The 19,878-nt window shown below is 35.7% G+C and overlaps 1 long non-coding RNA gene across 2 annotated transcripts in view; it reads right to left on the minus strand.

The window, feature by feature from the left end:
• Positions 1-19,878, minus strand: part of LOC102163438 — a 99,926-nt gene that overhangs the window by 35,852 nt on the left and 44,196 nt on the right. For both annotated transcript variants that reach the window (XR_002336716.1, XR_002336715.1), the window contains exon 3: positions 9,630-9,699. This is a non-coding gene — a long non-coding RNA (uncharacterized LOC102163438). The remainder of the gene's footprint in view (positions 1-9,629; positions 9,700-19,878) is intronic.

Consider the following 19,878-nt stretch of genomic DNA (forward strand, 5'->3'; position numbering starts at 1 on the left):
TTGACATGCAATTATTCATATTAATCTCTTATAATCCTTTTATTTCTGTAAAAATGATAGTAATGACATTTATTTCTGATTTTAGTAAAGTAAATCTTCTCTTTTATTTAATCCATCAAGCTACAAGTTTGTCAATTTTGTTAATCTTTTCTAATAACCAAGTTTTGTTTGCATTGATTTTTCTCTATTGCTTTTCTATTTTCTATTTTATCTCTGCTTTAATCCTTACCACTTCCTTCCTTCTCCTAACTTTGAGTTTAGTTTTTTCTTCTTTATCTAGTTGTTTAAGTTGCAAAATTACATTGTTGATGATCTTTCTTGTCTTTCAATGTGTTTATAGCTATAAATCTTCCCATTGGCACTACTTTCACTTCATCCCATAAATTTGGTATGCTGTGTTTTTGTTTTCGTAAATGTTTAAAGTATTTTCTAAATTGTGTTGAGATTTCTTCTTTGATCCATTAGTTCCTTAAGAAGTGTATTTCCATGTATTTGTGGGATTTTCATTTTTCATTCTGTTATTGATTTCTAATTTTATCCTATGTAGTTGGAGTAGGCACTTTGTGTGATATCTAAGCTTTATAATCTATAGAGACACTCTGAGGCTTAGCAGATGATCTCTCCTAGAAAATATTCCTTGTGCACTTTAGAAAACTGTGCATTTTATTGTTGCTGTGTAGCATGTCATATATAAATCTTTTAGATCTAGTTTCATTGAGTTGTTCAAGTCCTCTGTTTATTACTTATCTCTGTCTGGTTATTCTCTCCGTTATTGAGAATTATTAAAATCTTTAACTGTTTTTGTAGAAATGTCTATTTTTCACTTCAGTTCTATAAATTTTTCTGCTTTATATATTTTGATGATTTATTATTAGGCATATAAATATTTATAATTAATATCTTCTTGTGAACTTTTATTTATATAATATCCTTTTTGTCTCTTCAAAAATTTTTTAGAACTATTATGTCTGATATTAGTATAGACACCCTTAATCTCTTTCGTTTACTAGTTGCATATATTTTTCCATCCTTTTACTTTTAACCTATTTGTGTGTTTGGATCTAAAGTCAGTCTACTATAAATAGCATGTATGTGGATCACGGTTTTTTGTTTGTTTGTTGTTAATCATGCCAATTTTATCTTGATTGCTAAATTTATCTATTACTTAAATGTAATTAAGAAATTACTGATAAGGAGGAACTTAATTCTGTCAATTTGCTATTTCTTTTCAAGATGCCTTATAACCTTTTGTCCCTTATTTTCTGCATTCTTGTCTCCTTTTGCGTTTAGTTAATTTTTGGTAGTGAAAGATTTTCATTTTCTCATGTATATATTTTATACCTATGTACATTGTGGTTATCACAGGAATTGCATTTAATATCCTAAAGCTATAAAATCTAATTTGAATTTATACCAGCTTAACTGCAATTATATATAAAACTCTGCTCCTGTATAGCTCCTTATATTACACTTTCAGTTACCAGTGCCACATCTTGGATTAGTTTCCTTTTTTCCTTTAGTATTAACCAGCCAGTGATAAATGCCTCTCTTCTTAAAAGATAATTGTGTGTAGTACAGAAGTACAATTCAGCAATGATTTTCTTTCAATACACTAAAGATATTATCTACTCTCTCTTCCTCCTCTTTTACTGTAGAGAAGTCAATGCTCCTAAAATCATTTTTTTAAAATATTACTTGGTTTTAAGATTTTTATTTTATTTATTTTTTTTAGGTTTTTGGACCACTTATACTCTGAAAATGATGCGCAATTTATTGGAAAAGTAATTCAACAATGAGCTGATAGTCAAGCTATTCGATGGAAATTTCATGTTTCTCACTATCTGCCAGCATCTTGTACTGTTAAGTGTTGGAACAGCTTCCTTACAAATTAAACAGATTTCTAGTTCACCTCTTCATATTCTACCTCATTAGAGTATTTTGGTCATTGATTAGGCTCCTTTCAGAAAGAGATCATCCCATCAGCTAGAGATGGATGAGTGGATTCTACCCCACCCATTTCATTCCTGGAGATAATGCATCTTTCTTTCTCCTACCAGCAACCTCAGGCCAGCCTGGTTGATACTCTCTTCATGTGACAATATAGTCAAGAGAAGGCAAAAAGGATTCAGAATTACTTCCGATTAAGTTTTATGAAAATGCGTTATCTTCTTCCATCTGACCCTTTTGGGTTTGCTGTGAGCAGCTTATTGCGGAAAATTAACTATAGAAACTGAAATGGGACACACGGATGCTACTCAGCAGGTGTCTTCGATAAACAGGACAGATTGGACTCGATGCCCTCAGGCAGTCCCTCTAAAAACAAGAACTAGGTTCAGTTATTCAAACTGAATAACCGGATATCATAAAGTTCATCAATCAGCTGGAAGACTATGTTGAAGGCACTATCAACCTGTGCCCTGCACCTGATTAAATTCCAACAAAAGCAAACATTTTCTTTCCAGAGTACCATATGGACCTTTGGAATCATATTTCTTTTCTGAAAATCAAGGCTTAACTTCCTAACTTAACAAAACACAATGATTTCCACCTTGGAGATATCCTTAAGAGATCGCAAATATTTAAGAAAACCCCATCAGTAGATCATTTATCCTTAGTTGGCTTCAGCGATCTGTAGAGAATATGACTTCTATTTGGTTATTTGGAGATATTTCCTGGAGGGATACAAATTTATAATTTGTATGCACCCTATGGGCAGTTATTTCTTACAATGGAGTCATTCAATTAGAAAAGACAGTATAAAATCTATCCCTTCCTAGAGCTTAAGAGATTGATTACAAGACTTGGGTCATTGAAAGCATTCAGGTTAACTTCAAATCATTGGCCAGGGTTTGGATGAGTGATAGAATTGTCCTTGACTTCCTCCTTGCAGGCCAAAGTGGAGTTTGCATGATCACAAATATATTCTGCTGCATCATGAGAAGTGGCCCAAGCCAAGTGGAAAGATCAATACAGGAACTAAAGGAAAAACATACCTGACTTTTTGAGGTAGATGTTGATAGTTTATGGGGGGTTAGCTGGTTGTTATTATGCTTTTTTAATGTTTTACAACATTCCTGAAAAATTCTGTTATCGCCTTTTCTAACATTGCCTCCGTCTCCCATCTTTTTTCCTACAGCTCTCATTAAACAATATAAGACTTCTTCACTCTGTCCTACATGTCTTCATTACTGCTATACCGTACTTTTATTGCTTTAAGTTGAGTACTCTATCTAGATAAATTATTTTTACCTAACTTCCAATATTTTTTTCAGCCTGTTATCAAACGTATCCATGGAGTTTTTATTTGGTGACTGATTTTTTTTTTAATGCTTTCACAGGTTTTATGTGAATATTTTTCAAATAATCTAATTCATGTAACAATTTCTTGTTCTCTGCAGATATGTCCAAAGCTTGTCTTTTTTTTAACATCATAAAAATTATTTTTTGTAACCTGTGTCTAATAGTTTCAGTAGGTATAATGACTGCGAGGGTGTATTTTCACTGCCTACATTTCTGTTCGTTCTTTTGTTGTTGTTACTTATGTGATTTGTTATTTCTCTATTTTATATTAGTCACTATCCTTTAGAAATAATTTTTGGGCTTCTGAGCAGCTGAATGTGCCTCCTTTAGAGAAATTTCATGTTTGGTTCTTCCAGGTTCTTCTGGTACTGTGATTCAGACCAGATTCAACAGTTGAATTCCTTGGTTCTCCCAGAATATGGCCTTAGGTTGTTAAATCACATTGAGGTCTGTATTTGCTTTTAAGTTTCTGGGGTTGGGGATGGTGTTTATTTATTTTTGGCTTAAGTTAACCCTAAGAATGCAACCTTAGAGAATGTGCATTTGGATTAGTAACTACACAAGGCTTTATTCTTATATCTCAGTCTTCCTTGCCCTATTTGACTCCCAAAAGCAAGAGCTCAGTTTCTCCAAGGCTGGTATATGCCCATGGGTTCTAGATATTACTTAAGAGTGAATTCTTGCTTTCTCTTATGTTTTTGCCTGATAATTTCCTATTACTTTATCATCTCTTTGATATTTTCAGTAAGATTTGTAAAGGTATCTTATCCATACAGCATCTTCTGCTTGCTAGAAAATGTTTTACTTTTCTTTTTGTTTCATTACTGGTTTTAGTTTAGAGTTACTGGGCAGTTATCACACACCAGACATTGTGTAAAGTAGCTTTCTGTTTTTCTCCTTGCAACAATCCTATGGAATACATTTGAAAAAGAAGCCTGCTTAATGTTGGTAGGTGCAAAAAGAAAAAAAAAAAAATCTATGTGCCAGAAGCACATCAGCATGTGACATATGAAAACATTTTTTATTGAGATTTCTCAGTTACTCAATTGGCAAAAGGATACATATATATGTATAAACGCACACACACATCATTTTTTTTGGGGGGGGGGTCTTTTTAGGGCCACACCCGTGGCATATGGAGATTACCAGGCCAGGGGTTGGATCGGAGCTGTAGCTGCCAGCCTACATCACAGCCACAGCAACACAAGATTCGATCTGTGTCTGCAACCTACACCACAGCTCACGGCAATGCAGGATCCTTAACCCACTGAGCAAGGCCAGGGGTCAAACCTGCATCCTTGTGGATGCTAGTCAGATTCACTTGTGCTGAGCCTCAACGGGAATGCCTAACTATTCTTACATATAAAAGAACACTACATAAAATACACTTTTATGATGAGTCCTTTCATTGGTCTGGAAAAAATAATACTTGGAACTTTACCTATTATAACAATTGAAATAGCATATTCACATATAGTAGTAACACAGGCAGGCAGTAAGAAACAGCAAAATGCAATATGCAGATAGAGCGTGAAATTGGGAGTCATATTGTACTAAATTGAATCCCAACTTCATTGTATACTTAGCTATGGAGCTTCATTCAAGTAACATAACCTTTGTGTACCCATCTTGTCACCTATAAAATGACAGTGATAATACTGGTTTTAGATGCTATTATATAGTCAAAATTTTTATACGGTGGACATAAATATTAACCAGATCTTGCCATGTTATAGTCAATAATCCAGTCATTAATGTTGTTACAGTGTTATTTTATTATTTATGAAATAGGAATGAGTCCAGATTCATACCTTTACAATTAATTTTGTACCAAATAATGTAGATGTTTTGTTTCATAACAACTCCTGTCTTGGGCAGGGGTTGTAGGGCTCTTGTAACCAATTGCCGCTGGCTTACTAGTACTTAAAAATTCCTAAAAATCTGTTACTCATGCAGAAACAAACTTAAACCAGCAAAAAATATAATTACATAAACTGAAGGTGAGAGATCTGTATAAACAAGTATACAGATGGCTCCTGTTGAAATGAAACTAATGGAAAACCTTCCTAAAATTACAATAATTATCAAATGAATGCAATTCAAACACCAAACCCTTTATATAACTGAAGAAACATGGTTTTGTTTAAAAAAACAAAATAGACAATTTGAAAGAGAATGTTCACTGCTATGAAATGAATTAGTGTTCCAGAAAAGCAAGAGGAAGAAATAGTTGTAAAAAGAATTAAATAAATAAATAGTAGTAACAATCACACAACCCTGAAGCATGAGCTCAAAGAAATGGAAATCACAGAAAAAACAAAAATCACTTGAAGAATGGATCCAAGAGCTGAATAATGTAAATCAAAGGAATTTCATAAGACAGGTAAGTATAATTGGAGCAACACTCTACAGAAAGACTCCAATCTGGTAACTGAATGGATTAGTCTCTAGATAAACTAGTGACAATAAAACAGAGACACAAACATATGTCTTTTGAAATTCCTAAATATATAGATTAAAGTATAAAAGAAAAAAGTATTTCCTACTTTTTTTTTCTTTTTTTTTTTAACCTTAGTATGGAAAGAGAATCAGTCTTTTCCATTAAGAATTCACATTGGTAAACAGGGAAAAGAAAAATCAATAGAAAAATGTTTAAAGAAAAAGGTAATGGATTATTTACTCTTTTTCAGTTGTCTTTGTTTAGCATAACATATTGAGTATTAGTCTCAGATCAGGCACTTGAGTGTTAAATCGTGCTATGAATTCTTGCATTTTTGTCAAGATTTAAAATGAAAAAAAAGAGAAGACATTTTAAAATAGAGAAGATAAAATCTTCCTGGAGCAGGAAACAACAAAGAGTACTGATTGTAGATGATTTTTTTTTTTTTAATAAATGAGGGACTACATAGACATGTACACACACGGTATTCTTGACACAGAAACACATAAAATAACTTTTTTATTAACCTCAAATTAGGGTTTAAAAACTATGACAGCATAAGCTAGGGTTTGAATAGGTGTTAGAGCTGGAAAGTAAATGCATTCTAGACCCTCTAGCCTAGCAACCATCTCATAGAAGATGCAAAATAAATTACAGCTACAAAAAAGGAATTGAAACAAAGTTTCTGTGTGATGATATAAGAGATACCACTTTCTGAGTAAAGCAGGTGATTGGAGACTATTTTGTAGGCAGAAGGAACTCTTCACAGTCTTTTACTTTATGAGCAGTGGTCTCTACTATTATACACTTGATGTCTGCCATTGAGAATGTCTAACCGTTTAGCTAATTTCAATGGGGATACTAAATTAAAAAAAATCTGTATTGAAATTAGATGAAATAAAATTTCAACATTACTCCAGGGCAACAAGAGATATATCAGTAGACAATGGGGAGTCTGGATTGTAAAACTTCAGTTTCAGGTTGTTTCTGTGTGAATTTACAAAGATACTTTTGTAAGCCAAAGCTAGCTAAATGTTGCATTAACCAAACCCATGCCATGTATTATTTGTAAGATTTGCAAGATATATTTGCAACTATACGTACACACATGTTTTACATACAATATATACATGATTTATCTAAAAAAAAATATATAAATGTATTGATTTTAAATATGTTTTATTATATGTAGCTTTACTGCCACAGGGGGAAAAATATATATAAATGCATTGATTTTAAATATATTTAATTATATGTAGCTTTACTTCCACAGAAAGAGTTTAGTTATAAATTTAATTTATTTTTTAAGCTTGAAGTTTAGAAGTATCCTATTAGATACATCTAAATGTTGATCATATGGACCCATATCAAGATTACAGATTTAAAGTTCTGATGCCCAGTGAGAGATTATTAGGTTAAAAAAAAATACTATCATGAATAATATCCTATTCCTATTGGGCTTTTCACTTTTCATTAATAATGAGAGAAAACAAACATTATAGGGCAAGTGTAATGGAGAAGAAAAAGGTTGTTTTGTTTTTGTTCAATTTTTTTTTCCAATTCAGAGATAGAAATTCAATAACGAATGATCAATCCTGTTATTTCCCAATAGCTGCATTTCAGACAAACTGTCACTAAATGTATCCCAGTTCTATTTTATATATTCTCATATCTAGTATTGAGCTAAAGTCTCATCTTCCCCTGTGGCCACGTTAAAGAAGGGTAGAGGAATCTAGCAAAATAATAAGAATCTCTTGAAAAGTCAGAATGTTGAATTGATTTAATTTATTATATGATAACTTTGAGACCATCTGATTTCTTTAAATGCAAAGAAATTATGATAGAGGATTCAACTTAACTCCAAATAGAAGCCTTGTATTACTGGGGGAAAGGTCAGAGCTATAAATTAAAGGTAGATTGAAAAATGTGCATTACATGATCTTGGAAGGCAACACTAATCAATCATTGTATTTGTTTCCATCAAACATAAGATACTACTACCATTCAAGGCACTGCTTTTGGAGACCAGTATTAATAGAAGTTGACTATAAGATTAAATCTATTCACCACCCTGATTAAAGATATTAATGGGTCTTTGATTTGGCAACAATGACATACATTTTTGTTTTCTTTTTCCTTGCCTTTAAATTTTGTAAGTAGTAAATAAATGCAAATATTTATTTAAATATTTCATATGAAATTAGTCTCAGTGCATTTAGTTGCATGGTCCCTTATCCCAGTATGTTATTCCTCATTTCAACATGTCATATTCCAAATACTCCATCAAAACCTACTTTTGGAATGAATTTCCTTAGAAATACTGTATAGATTCCTACTCTTTACTGTTACAATCATACTACCCAGCCATTGAACCTAAAAAGTGACCTACATCTGAGGGTTCCCACAATGTACCTATATTTTCTTTTTTCTTTTTTGCTATTACTTGGGCCGCTCCCGCTGCATATGGAGGTTCCCAGGCTAGGGGTCCAATCGGACATGTGGCTGCCAGCCTACGCCAGAGCCACAGCAACGCAGGATCCGAGCCGCGTCTGTGACCTACACCACAGCTCACGGCAACACCGGATCGTTAACCCACTGAGCAAGGCCAGGGACCAAACCCGCAATCTCATGGTTCCTAGTCGGATTCATTAACCACTGTGCCATGACGGGAACTCCTCTATATTTTCTTTATAGGACATTATTTGTATGTACGCATGTATGTATATACGTAAGTATATATTATGTATTTCCCATCTTCATAGACAAAACATTTTGAGAAAAAAAATCTAATTTTTTTACTTATATTTCAAATGATACTTGATATACATCCTTTACATATTAAGGGACATTATCAAGTGAAAGAAATATCTCCTGTTGACCTATGATGTATTTAGCCTCTATTTGAAAAATTTATCAACAATTCCTACCTAATGCCAGACAATGAAGAATATTTTAGGTTAAAGAGAGTCAAATTTAAATATTCAAATATTTTCTGGCAAAATAACTTTGGAATAATAATGATTCAGTTGAAAAGTCAGCCCAAATCATCACCTATCAAAAAGTTACATAGAGTTAACAATCAGAACATACGAGCTGTTTGGAAAAAGAACTATTATACAAAAATACTTTTGTATCACAGGAGTAAAGAGATTGCAAGTGTTGCTTAATTGCTCTACAAGTATATTAACCCATTTGCTCTTTTTTTTTAATGTATATCTGTAGTTTGGTTTCTGATAAATTTTCACACTTTTAATAAGAAAGATGTTTGTGCTATCGAAATCTTACATTATATTTTAGTTCTGGGTACAATATATACAACATTAAAAACAAACATTTAAAAAGAATAAAGTCTTCATAGTTTTTTTTATATAAATATAAAACCTGTGTGGCACCAAGAAAATTGCACTGTAAGCATTATTATACATATCCCTTACCATTTTAGCAAAAGGATATATAGTTCTCTTGTTTCCAAATCAGTCTTATCCCACCTGATCCTATTAAAAACTCACACAACAGATCTAAGCATAAAGAGCTGAAACATTTGTATTGGTTTGGAAAGAATATATACCCACATGGGGGCAGAGCAAGTGAGGTTTTTATAGTTCCAAGTATGTTTTCTTATTGAATTTGCACCTGCTTAAAGCTCAGCCAGTTTATGGTACATGGGCCAGTTCTATTTTCCATTTTCTTTGTGAATTAAAAGTAAAATAAATGTGCAATTGAGCCTAGACAGCAGATGGTCTGCAATAGGTATAAACATATTGTACCATATGTCTGAATGGCACTTTCAGAAAGTATTTGGCACTGCTAAAATATTTCACTTTCAATAGACATATGAATATACATACACTACTACAATTAAAGATAAAGTGACTGATTCACTTCTTACCATGTGGGAGAATGGCTTAAGAATAGGTTGTGTACTCCATCTGGAAAACAGCAGTTTCCTTTGTTGACCCCTGATGGGATAGAGAAAAACAAAACCAACATAGGGTGATAAGTTTGTCGAGAAATTTGTACCTTCAAATGGCTATGAACAAGTAAGTACATGCAAATGTGGCTCCCTCTGGCTTCAGAACTTATCTCTCAGGTGGCTGGATGTTCTGGGAAGAAATCTGTATCTATCTGAAGCACCCCTCACACCTTTTATTGTCTTCTATCATTATCTTAATCCCATTCCCAGACACTTTCCATTCTTCACTGCAAAATGGAAAATTTAAAGTGACAAAGTTTAGTTAAATATTTCAACAGAGGGGAAAAACTGAAGTTTTGAAATGTTATCTACCTTGACTCATAGGACATATCACGGCAGCCAACAGCTGATCCAGGTTTTTAATCCCATGTTCAGAATGTCATATACGCTGTGCCTGAATATTTTAAAGATATGATATAGCTTACCTCTATATTAAGGAATGTCTTTTTTCTTCTTTTAGATGATAAATGAATGCATAGCTAGGGGTTTCTTCCCCCCGCCTTTTTTTTTTTTTTTTTTTTTTTTTGTAATTTTACATCTAGGTGAGTTTAGCCAAGGAAATGGATTCAGATGTTATCTCTATGCAATCACCACTCATTTACGATCCAGACCCGAATCTGCAACTAGCAGTTATAGGTCACAGGCCAACATGAAAACACACTGTCCTGATGAGCCTTATTCCAATCCAGGCTTCCATGGTACAGACTTTGGCCCTAATATTGTTATGGTTAAAAACTAGTTAAAATAGTCTCCATGATATTATGCGTAGTCTTAGCCTACACACTTGCTCTAACTGGCTTTTCAGAAATGATTTCTCCTTGCTTAATTGCTTTCTTTTACTAATGATTAGTTTCTAGTTAGAGTTATATTGCACACCTGGTATTTTCCTTTGAAACACTACCTAGCACCCCGTTCCTTTGGTAAGCAATCTTTATTCCTGAGAGGTCAAAGTGCAATAACCCCCAAAACCACAGAAACCTTCACTGGACCACCTGACACCAGCCTTGAGGATTCTGAAATGATCTATGGAAGAAGAATGGAGGCACCCTAATCCTTATCAACAGCCCTGTTTTTCAAGCTAAACCTTTAAGACCCCTTGCTGTCCCCTTCAAGGCAGTACACAGCTTTGAGGGCATTAGCCTGCTGTGGCCTCATTTGCCTGGCAATGAATCTGTTTCTTCTGCTTCACCTGAAACTCTGTCTCTGAGACTTAAATGGTGCTGGTATACAGAGGGCAGGTTTTGGCTACAATATGTGCACAAATCATGAACAAAGTTTTAGCCATTTTTGTCACTTACCTCTTTTCCAACAGCCGATTCAATTTATGGGTAGTTCTGTCACTAGCAATGCCCACTGGGGTCCCCAGGAAAACTAAGATAGAATCTAGGTGATAAAGTCTAACCTCTTCCTTTGGGTATAGTCTACTTTTACTTGCCTATGGTGGGTCTTGTGCAGAGGCCTTGCACCTAACTGTGGAACATGAGTTACCCAGGTAAAATCACTGTGCCTGACATTCCAACTCAGTGCACCTTATGGAGAAGCACTGTGCACAGATACCTCAGTGCAAGATGGCTGCCTACAGGCCGTGTGCAACTGGCATCTCAATCTGGGCCAAAATCAGCAGCACTTGGCGCCTGATTGGTGAGAACTCTGCCCCCTCTGCCACTGCAGGGAAACTTACAAGTCAGCCCTGACCACTGCCTTTTGGGGATAGCTTGTACTTGAACATGAGTTTGTATTTCTCCATTCTTTGATCAAAGAATAAACCTTCCCTTTGCTTCTAAAATAAACTTGTTCTCATTTTATTGGCTCATAGGACATCTGACAGAAGAACGCTTGTTGGGGACTTGATCTTGGAGAGACATCAGTGAGTGATGGCTTGAAGTAAGATTACAATTCTCTGCTCAGAAACTGAACCTGGGCAGCCAGGTTGAAAACCAGGAATCTTAGCCACTTGACTAGCTAGACTCTTAAAGCAGAACTGCCCTGATTCTTGCCCCCTGTTGAAAGCAAGAATGTTTCAAGGAAACAAAGACTATAAAAACTGGTATAAATTTTATCGTTAAAAATACAGTACAACATGTGGGAAAGCACACAGAGAATTCGTCTATTTATCTAAGCATCGGCAAAGCAGTAACACATATCCAAAGGAGCATGGGTGTCAGCGTCACCCTGAATGAGAAGCACACCAGAGAGGTGATTTAAATCACTTATATAGGACAGTTTCTCCAGGTCTTTATTTTCTTTGCCCAACTATCTTGTTTTATCTCTTACACCTGACCAGGCCCAGAGCCCTCTCCGATGTGCACGTGCATCTTTTGGCCAAGATAGATTCCAAAGCAAGGCATGATGGGAAGTTTATCTAGATTTATTATGGCCTGGCACTCCCTCCCTTTCTGAACCAGAGGGGTCTCTCTGCACCTGCATCGTTGGGGTCTCCCTGGTCCCAAGTATGGGAAAATATTATGTGACCTTTTGGTCTTTTGCCCAAGCAGGGCTTAGCCCCTTTTGATCCTGTTATTACCATTGTTTAAAAAATTCACAGAAGACAAGTACCAATTATTTGCCTTGTGCCTGTTGTTATTTCTATCTTGAAGTAGAGATAACCAGATGGCTGGTTGTAAATATTTATCCTGAGCTCACCTATCTCCTGCCTTAAGAAGTATAAACAAGAGGCTAGTTGTACTGATCTTCTGCCTCAGGAAGTGTAGACAAGAGGCTAGTAAACGTCTATCCAGGAGCTCATCTATCTCCTTCTTCAAAGTGACTCAAAGGGTGGTTAACAATTCCTTCTGATATTATCATAATGGCACTCTTAATGTTCATTTTCTTTATCACTTCCACAGACCTAGTTTCCAGCCTTGTCCTTAACTTTCTATTCTAAAATCAAACAGTTAACCTCTTAAATGGTTAATATTTTTACTACTGTTTGTATTTTTGCATTTGTGCTTTGCAGAATTAAATTTTATCTCCAAATTACATAAATAACACAGATTTTAACATATTAAAATATGAAAAGTGCAAGAGAGTGTAAATAAATGGCTATTATATATCTATTCAGGCATTTTTTTTTTTTTTTTGTCTTTTTAGGGCCGCTACCATGGCACATGGAGGTTCCCGGGCTAGGGGTCTAATCAGATCTGTAGCCACCAGCCTGCGCCAGAGCCACAGCAATACCAGATCCGAGCCACATCTGCAACCTACACCATAGCTGACGGCAACGCTGGATCCTTAACCCACTGATCGAGCCAGGGATCAAACCCGAAACCTCATAGTTCCTAGTCGAATTCATTAACCACTGAGCCATGAGGGGAACTCCTCCTCTTCAGGCATTTTTAAACTATTGGGGAGGTGGTGACTCCAGTGCAAGATGGTGACAGGAGAATCCTGAATTCACCTCTTTCCAGGGCCATACCAAATCTTCAGCTAAATATGGAACAACTTCCTCTGGGGGAAACACACAAACGCACACACACACACACACACACACACACAAATCTACAAACCATCTGAGCAAATCCTACACAAGAAGCCAATGAAAGAAGGCCCATATTGAAGTGGATAGAGGTGGCTGGGACACAATCTCTCTATAAACCTTATCCCTGGCTGTCGCAACATATGTTTCTACAATATTTTCTTAGCCTCTTTGCTGAAAACTCCATCTTGTCCTGCTTTACTTTACCCTATCTTCCTGCTTGAAAAACAGTCGCAGTGCTGGTAAATGACTTAAGCTTAAGAACAAAGACCTAAAGGCATAATTATTCATATGGTCAGCTCAATGAGGACGTAATGCCTTGGTCTAGGCACACTGGACCTGTGCAGATTGACATGCCATTTGCACAGCATGATATGTCCTCTGAAGAATAAGAGAAAGAGGAACCTCATGGCCCCAAGTGGTTTATGAGGGTTCGTTAGCAGAATATGCATTAGCAAAGAGAACCAAGGTGCAAACCTAGGCACCCGGGTTGCCACAGATAGGCATGTCATTTGTTGAAGCACAATGATGATTCTCTAGATGCTATGCATAGACAGCTGAAGCCAAGCTTTCTCAAATGCTAATGATTGTTAAATGCCTAAAGATCAGAGTAAAAGCTTAACCATCTACCAACTATGTGACTTTTAAAATAATAAAAGAACTTCTAAAGTAATAAAAAAAAAAAAACTATATTCTGCACCTATAGCCCCTCCTCACTTGACATAATCCCAAAAAGCACAATAAAAGCGATGTGGATTCCTTGAGGCAGCGCTCTTGGCCCCTGAGACCTTGAGACCCCCAGTTCCCACCTTTAATTAAGATAAATGTCTCTTGTGTCTTGTTTTATGTTAACTTTTTTCTTAAATTTCACAGCACCTGTTCTTCAGCCCTAACCTGCTGAGCTGGTCTCGGGATCTGGCACAGCTACCCACAATCAGGAGGAAACTACAAACCCAGAGCCTGTCCCTGAGGAGCCAAAGCTTTAAACCCCACATCAGACCCTGAAACTTTTAAGACCTGCACTTGAAAGATAAACCCCCAAAACTTGAAGCTTTGAAATCCAAAGGGCCTCAAATACACAACATTATATGGCTATAATAATTTGAGAAAGGGCTTCGAGATCTGTTTCCATGGCTTTAGGGCTCAGCTTGGAGGCAACAGGTGGAGAGGTTTATTTGCTAATCTTATAGCACTGGCCTGGGGCATCTAATTTAATGCGTGTTTAGAGGCTGGAAGTCACCATCTTCAAGGACTCCTTGCCTCCCTATAGCTTACACCTCCCAGAAAGGAATTTATGCACTCATCTGGAGTCTCAGTTTTTTCAACTGACATCTGGGAATTGCCTTCAAACCTCCAAACTGCCTGGCTCTGGTGGCCAACATGGCTTAGGCTTGTAGTCCCACAGGACTGTATATATTTGTATACTTAAAGCTGTTAGAAGCTGAGGGTCTGACTTCTAATCAGGCTGAATCTGGATATTGACTGAGATCCTCTCTTTAGGGACACTGAAATGTCTCAGCACACCCTCAACCACTGGGGGCCATTAAAAATAAAATAGGCTCTTTGGACAATTACAAAGGTTTGAGAGACAATCTAGAGCAAGGACAGGGTTAAACAAAAAAGTTCATCCCCTTCTTGCCACCACTTCAAGACTGAGAGGTGGCTGTTTTATCTAACACATAACGACTACCTGGAGAGTCAAGCAAAATGAAAAGGTAAAGAAATATGTTTGAAATAAAAGAAAGTGATAAAAACTTAAATTATGTTTTTTGATAGAACTAAATAGTAGCATGCAATAAATATGTTCTCTGGTTACTTTAATTCAGTTAAGGTTATATCCATAGAGATGTTTATAGTATATAATTTGAACTGCATAACCTAGAAATATTGAAAAATAAAGTTACGTATGTCACAAATGCACAAAATGTATGCCAATACCATTCTATCCTTATATAGGCATATAGTGAGTAATATAGAATATAAAATTAACAGTGTTAGTTTTCTTACCGCCTTATAACTTTACTTTTAAAGAATTAAATTACCTTATGGTATGTTTCTTCCTCATAACTGAAGAAACTGAATATCAGCCTATCATCATGTGCAAATATTTTTTAATGTAACAGTGTTCCAAATATTGTATTATGAATATAACTTAACATTGTATGCCATACAGACTTTATAATGATTCATTGATTAGTGTATAGTCTAGGCTACTGTGAAGAAATCAAATAGATTACATTTTGCTGCTATAAATCAATCTCGTTGCTGCTTCCTGGTTATATTTATGAATTTTTACATCTGCAAAAAATGTTTAATTTTTACATCTGTAAAAAATATTTATTTTTTACGGTATCTCTTCTAATCTTTAATGTCTAGTATTGGTAATATGTATATCATCTACAGTGTTTTGTATAATATAAAACAATATTGATGTAAGTACTGACAGACAATTCATCTTATAAACACATAATGTAAATTTACAGTATTGATATATACAATACAGTACTGTAACATTTTTTTACAGTTTTCCTTTCTCTAGTTTGATTAATTGTAAGAAGAAAATACAAAATATATGTTAATCAACTCTTTATATTATATATATAGGTAAGGCTTCCAGTCACCAGTAGACTATCAGTAGTTAAGTTTCGGTGGAGCCAGAAATTATATGTATAATACATGGTAAATTCACAAGGGGATATAAAATGTTTTCTCATTTTGGAAAAAAATTCTCAAATTTTCTTATAAAATAAATACATGTCTACTCTATCACATAAAAATTTCATTGATACATGAAAATAAAAGCATTTGTCCACAAAAAGATCTCTATATGAATTTCACAGTCACTTTATAAATAAAATTCAGTGCTGAAAGGTGAAAGTAGCTCAAATATTGTTTTTTTTTTTTTTTTTTTGCTTTTTAGGGCAGCACCCTCAGCACATAGAATTTCCCAGGCTAGGGGTTGAACCAGCTACAGCTGCTGGCTACAGCAAAAAGGGATCTGAGCCATATCTGTGAACCACACCACAGCTCACAGCAATGCCAGATACTTAACCCACTGAGCGAGGCCAGGGATCAAATCCACATCCTCATGGATACTAGTTGGATTTGTTTCCTCTGAGCCACAATGGAATTCCCTCAAATATTCTTCAGTAAGCAAACTGATTGGAAAAAAAAAAAAAAAAAAAACCAAACTCTTGAATCCCCTACATGTTACTAAAATTACAAAAGACGGTTTTCTCCTCTAAGAAATGCAAAAGTTGGAGTTCCCATTGTGGTGCAGCAGAAGTGAATCCGACTAGTAACCATGAGGTTGCAGGTCCAATCCCTGGCCTTGCTCAGGGGTTAAGGATTTGGCTTTGCTGTGAGCTCTGGCGTAGGTCACAGAGTTGACTCGGATCCTATGTTGCTGTGGCTTAGGCCAGAAGCTGTAGCTCCAGTCCGGCTTTGATTGGCTGGCTACCAACTGTTTCTGATCTGGTTGTGGGTTCAATCCCTGGCCTTGCTCATTGGGATAAGGATTAGGCTTTGCCATGAGCTGTGGTGTAGGTCGTAGACATGGCTGGGATTCTGCATTGCTGTGGGTGTGGTGCAGGCCAGAAGTTGTAGCTCCTATTTGACCCCTAGCCTGGGAACCTCCATATACCCTCCATTTGCCCTAAAAACCTAAAAAAAAAAAAAAAAAAAAGAAAAAAAAAAGAAGAAGAAAAAAGAAAAAAATGCAAAAGTTAAAGCAATTATGAAATTGGAACAGAAAGTTTATAGAACAGGATGATTCTTAATTCTGCTAAGAAAAAATATATATAAGTACAGTTAAGAAAACTCAGAAAATATTTAACAATAGAGAATCCTGGCTTATCAGTTATTAAGAGATACAAATAATTGTTGTGGTCTCTCCATATGGGTGGAAAAATAATTTTCCAGATTCAAAGCAAGGTGAAGAAAAGACAAGTTTATTGAGGCAAGAGACACGGTTAACATAGTGGGCTGACTTCCTGACAATCAGGAAGACCTGACCCTGGGATCATAGTCATGTCTGTTTTTACGGCCCAGAGACAAAGGACAGCGAGGAGAGGTCTTGACATACACCTGCCGATTGGCTGGGGAAGGATGGGGTATTCTGATACACCTGCTGATTGGTTGGGGGCATATATTGCCCCTACAGGGGCGGGGTAAGAAGTGAGCCACATTCCTTTCCTAGTAGGGGGCAGGAAGGAGTGGGCCAAGTTGCTGGGGTGGGGAGGTCCTTAGGAACATTGTAACAATTACAGTGAGACATGTGGGATGATAAGGGTCTGATAATTCTTATCTCAGCTGGAGGCTTTTTGAGTTTTACCTCCTTGGAGAGGCCTTGAAGTCCCACAGTAATTATGAATTTGATATTAATCCAGGAATAAAGAAACATAGATTATTATAATAAAATAAGGAAATGGAAAAGACATAAAATGAAGAGCAATTAGATTTTGTTTATGGGCATGTCAAGTGAATGAGATTTGGACAACTTGAATGTTATTAGGATAATTTGATAAACATTTAATCTAAAAATTAAAGTTTGATTCCCACAGAGAACTTTACTTGTGTTCTTACTCAGTTCAGGCACTATCAAGCAATCAATCAATCATAGACTGGGTAGCTTATAAACAAGAGACGTTTAGTTCTCACAGTTCTGGAGGCAGGGAAGTCCAAGAACAAGGTGCCAGGTACCTTCATTACATGGTGAGAACCCTCTTTCTGTTTCAAAGACAGCCATCCTTTTGCTGTCCTTACTTGGTGAAAGGGGCAAGCCAACTCTCTAAGGTCTCCTTTACGTGGCCACTAGTCCCATTCTTAGAGGTGCTCTCTTCATGCTTTAATCACCTCAAAAAGGCCCTGTCTCCTAATATCATTATCTTGAGGGGTTAGGGTTTATCTATGAAATATCAATCAGTTGATATAAGATGGAAAATTTTATTTGAGCCAAATTTGAGGATTTTGGGAGTTCCCGTCGTGGCTCAGTGGTTAACAAATCTGACCAAGAAGCATGGGGTTGCGGATTCGATCCCTGGCCTTGCTCAGTGGGTTAAGGATCTGGTGTTGCCGTGAGCTGTGGAGTAGGTCACAGATGCAACTCAGATCCCACGTTGCGGTGGCTCTGGCGTAGGCTGGAAGCTACAGCTCTGATTCGACCCCTAGCCTGGGAACCTCCATATGCTGTGGGAGAGGCCCTCAGAAAGACAAAAAGACAAAAAATAAAAAATAAATTTGAGGGTTATAACCTGGGAAGAGAATCTCAGAAAGCTCTGAGAAATGTTTCACTCATTAGAAGTCAAGGCACAGTTATACAAGTTTTTTGAGACTGAGGGCTGTACATTAAATAATATACTATTGACAGATTACAAAATCCAGATCTGTCATCATGGCCAATTGCAAGGATACTTAACCTGCTATACCCCAAAAGAACTCAAGTTTTTATTTTATTTTTATAAATTGATCATGAAAGACACAAGGAGTGAAAACTTCAGGTGATGTAATGCAATTAGTCAACAATCTTAGCAATATGAAAACCCCAGCTTCTGTCAGTCTCTGCTTGGCTAACCATTCTGTACACTGATCTCATCCTCAGGCTGGTTTCTTATTTACATGCAAGATGGCTGCTATGGACACCTGAGGCTAGAAGTAATTCATTCTTATTTGGCAAAACTGAGATTGAGTTCTTACAGATTTCCTTTAAGAACAAAAATTTAACAAAATCTCTATTCTCAGAAGTGCTTTTTACACTTGTCTCATCGGTTGACATTTTTCTTACGTGTAAAATCTCAAAATAATGATAATTGTTTTAGATGCAATCAAGTCAAGATAATAGGTATCAGGAAATTGATCAAAATTATTTTTATTAATGCTAGCACAAAATATCTAAGGTAATACTTTGATTTCTCTTTCTAAATGCAGACATAAAAATATTATCTGTTTGGTTTTTTTAAACTCCAGAGCTTCAGACATGGCACATAAACAATACCCCTTAATTTACTTGAAAAATATTTCTAATGTATTTTTTAATAGTTAAAAATCATCCTTTTTCTAAAATATCTTGTTATAACATTATCCAAAAAGAGCCTAGAGCAAGTATTTACTTAGTTGTGTAAATTTCAAATGAAGTGGGAGTAGGCTATCAACTTTTATTTAAATCTGAGGGAAACTTGGGTAGTTAAACTAGGAATAAAGAAAAAAAAATCTGAATTTTGGTCTTACATCTGAGACCAGTTAACTGCATGATCTTAAATTTTACTTGTTATTTAACCTTTGTCATTCTATTTCCTTATCTGATATACTGGGGGGGGGGGTTCACTATAAATTTACTTCCAGCTCTAAAATTCTGACTCTTTAAACATGTTCTGGCTATTTCCTTGACTTTGTATGAGTACAGAACAATCACATTTCTTTAGACATGAAAGACCACTGTGAATTGCAGTATAGAGGTATTTTTAACACTGGGCTATGTGTTATAAATATTGGCATTTAAAATTTTATTTGTTACCTATTATGCCAAATAGACTGGGAGACCCACACAAAAAAGCTTCCAAATGCAGTAAGGCATACACCACAATTTTTTTCAATCAGGAGGAAATCCATGTGCAAATAAACAGCAAAAAATTAAAACAAAACTATCTAAAACCTAAATACTATTTATAGAAGCACATAAACTATAAGAATTTT

The sequence above is a fragment of the Sus scrofa genome, chromosome 11 (genome assembly GCF_000003025.6).
Source record: "Sus scrofa isolate TJ Tabasco breed Duroc chromosome 11, Sscrofa11.1, whole genome shotgun sequence".
Lineage (NCBI taxonomy): Eukaryota > Metazoa > Chordata > Mammalia > Artiodactyla > Suidae > Sus > Sus scrofa.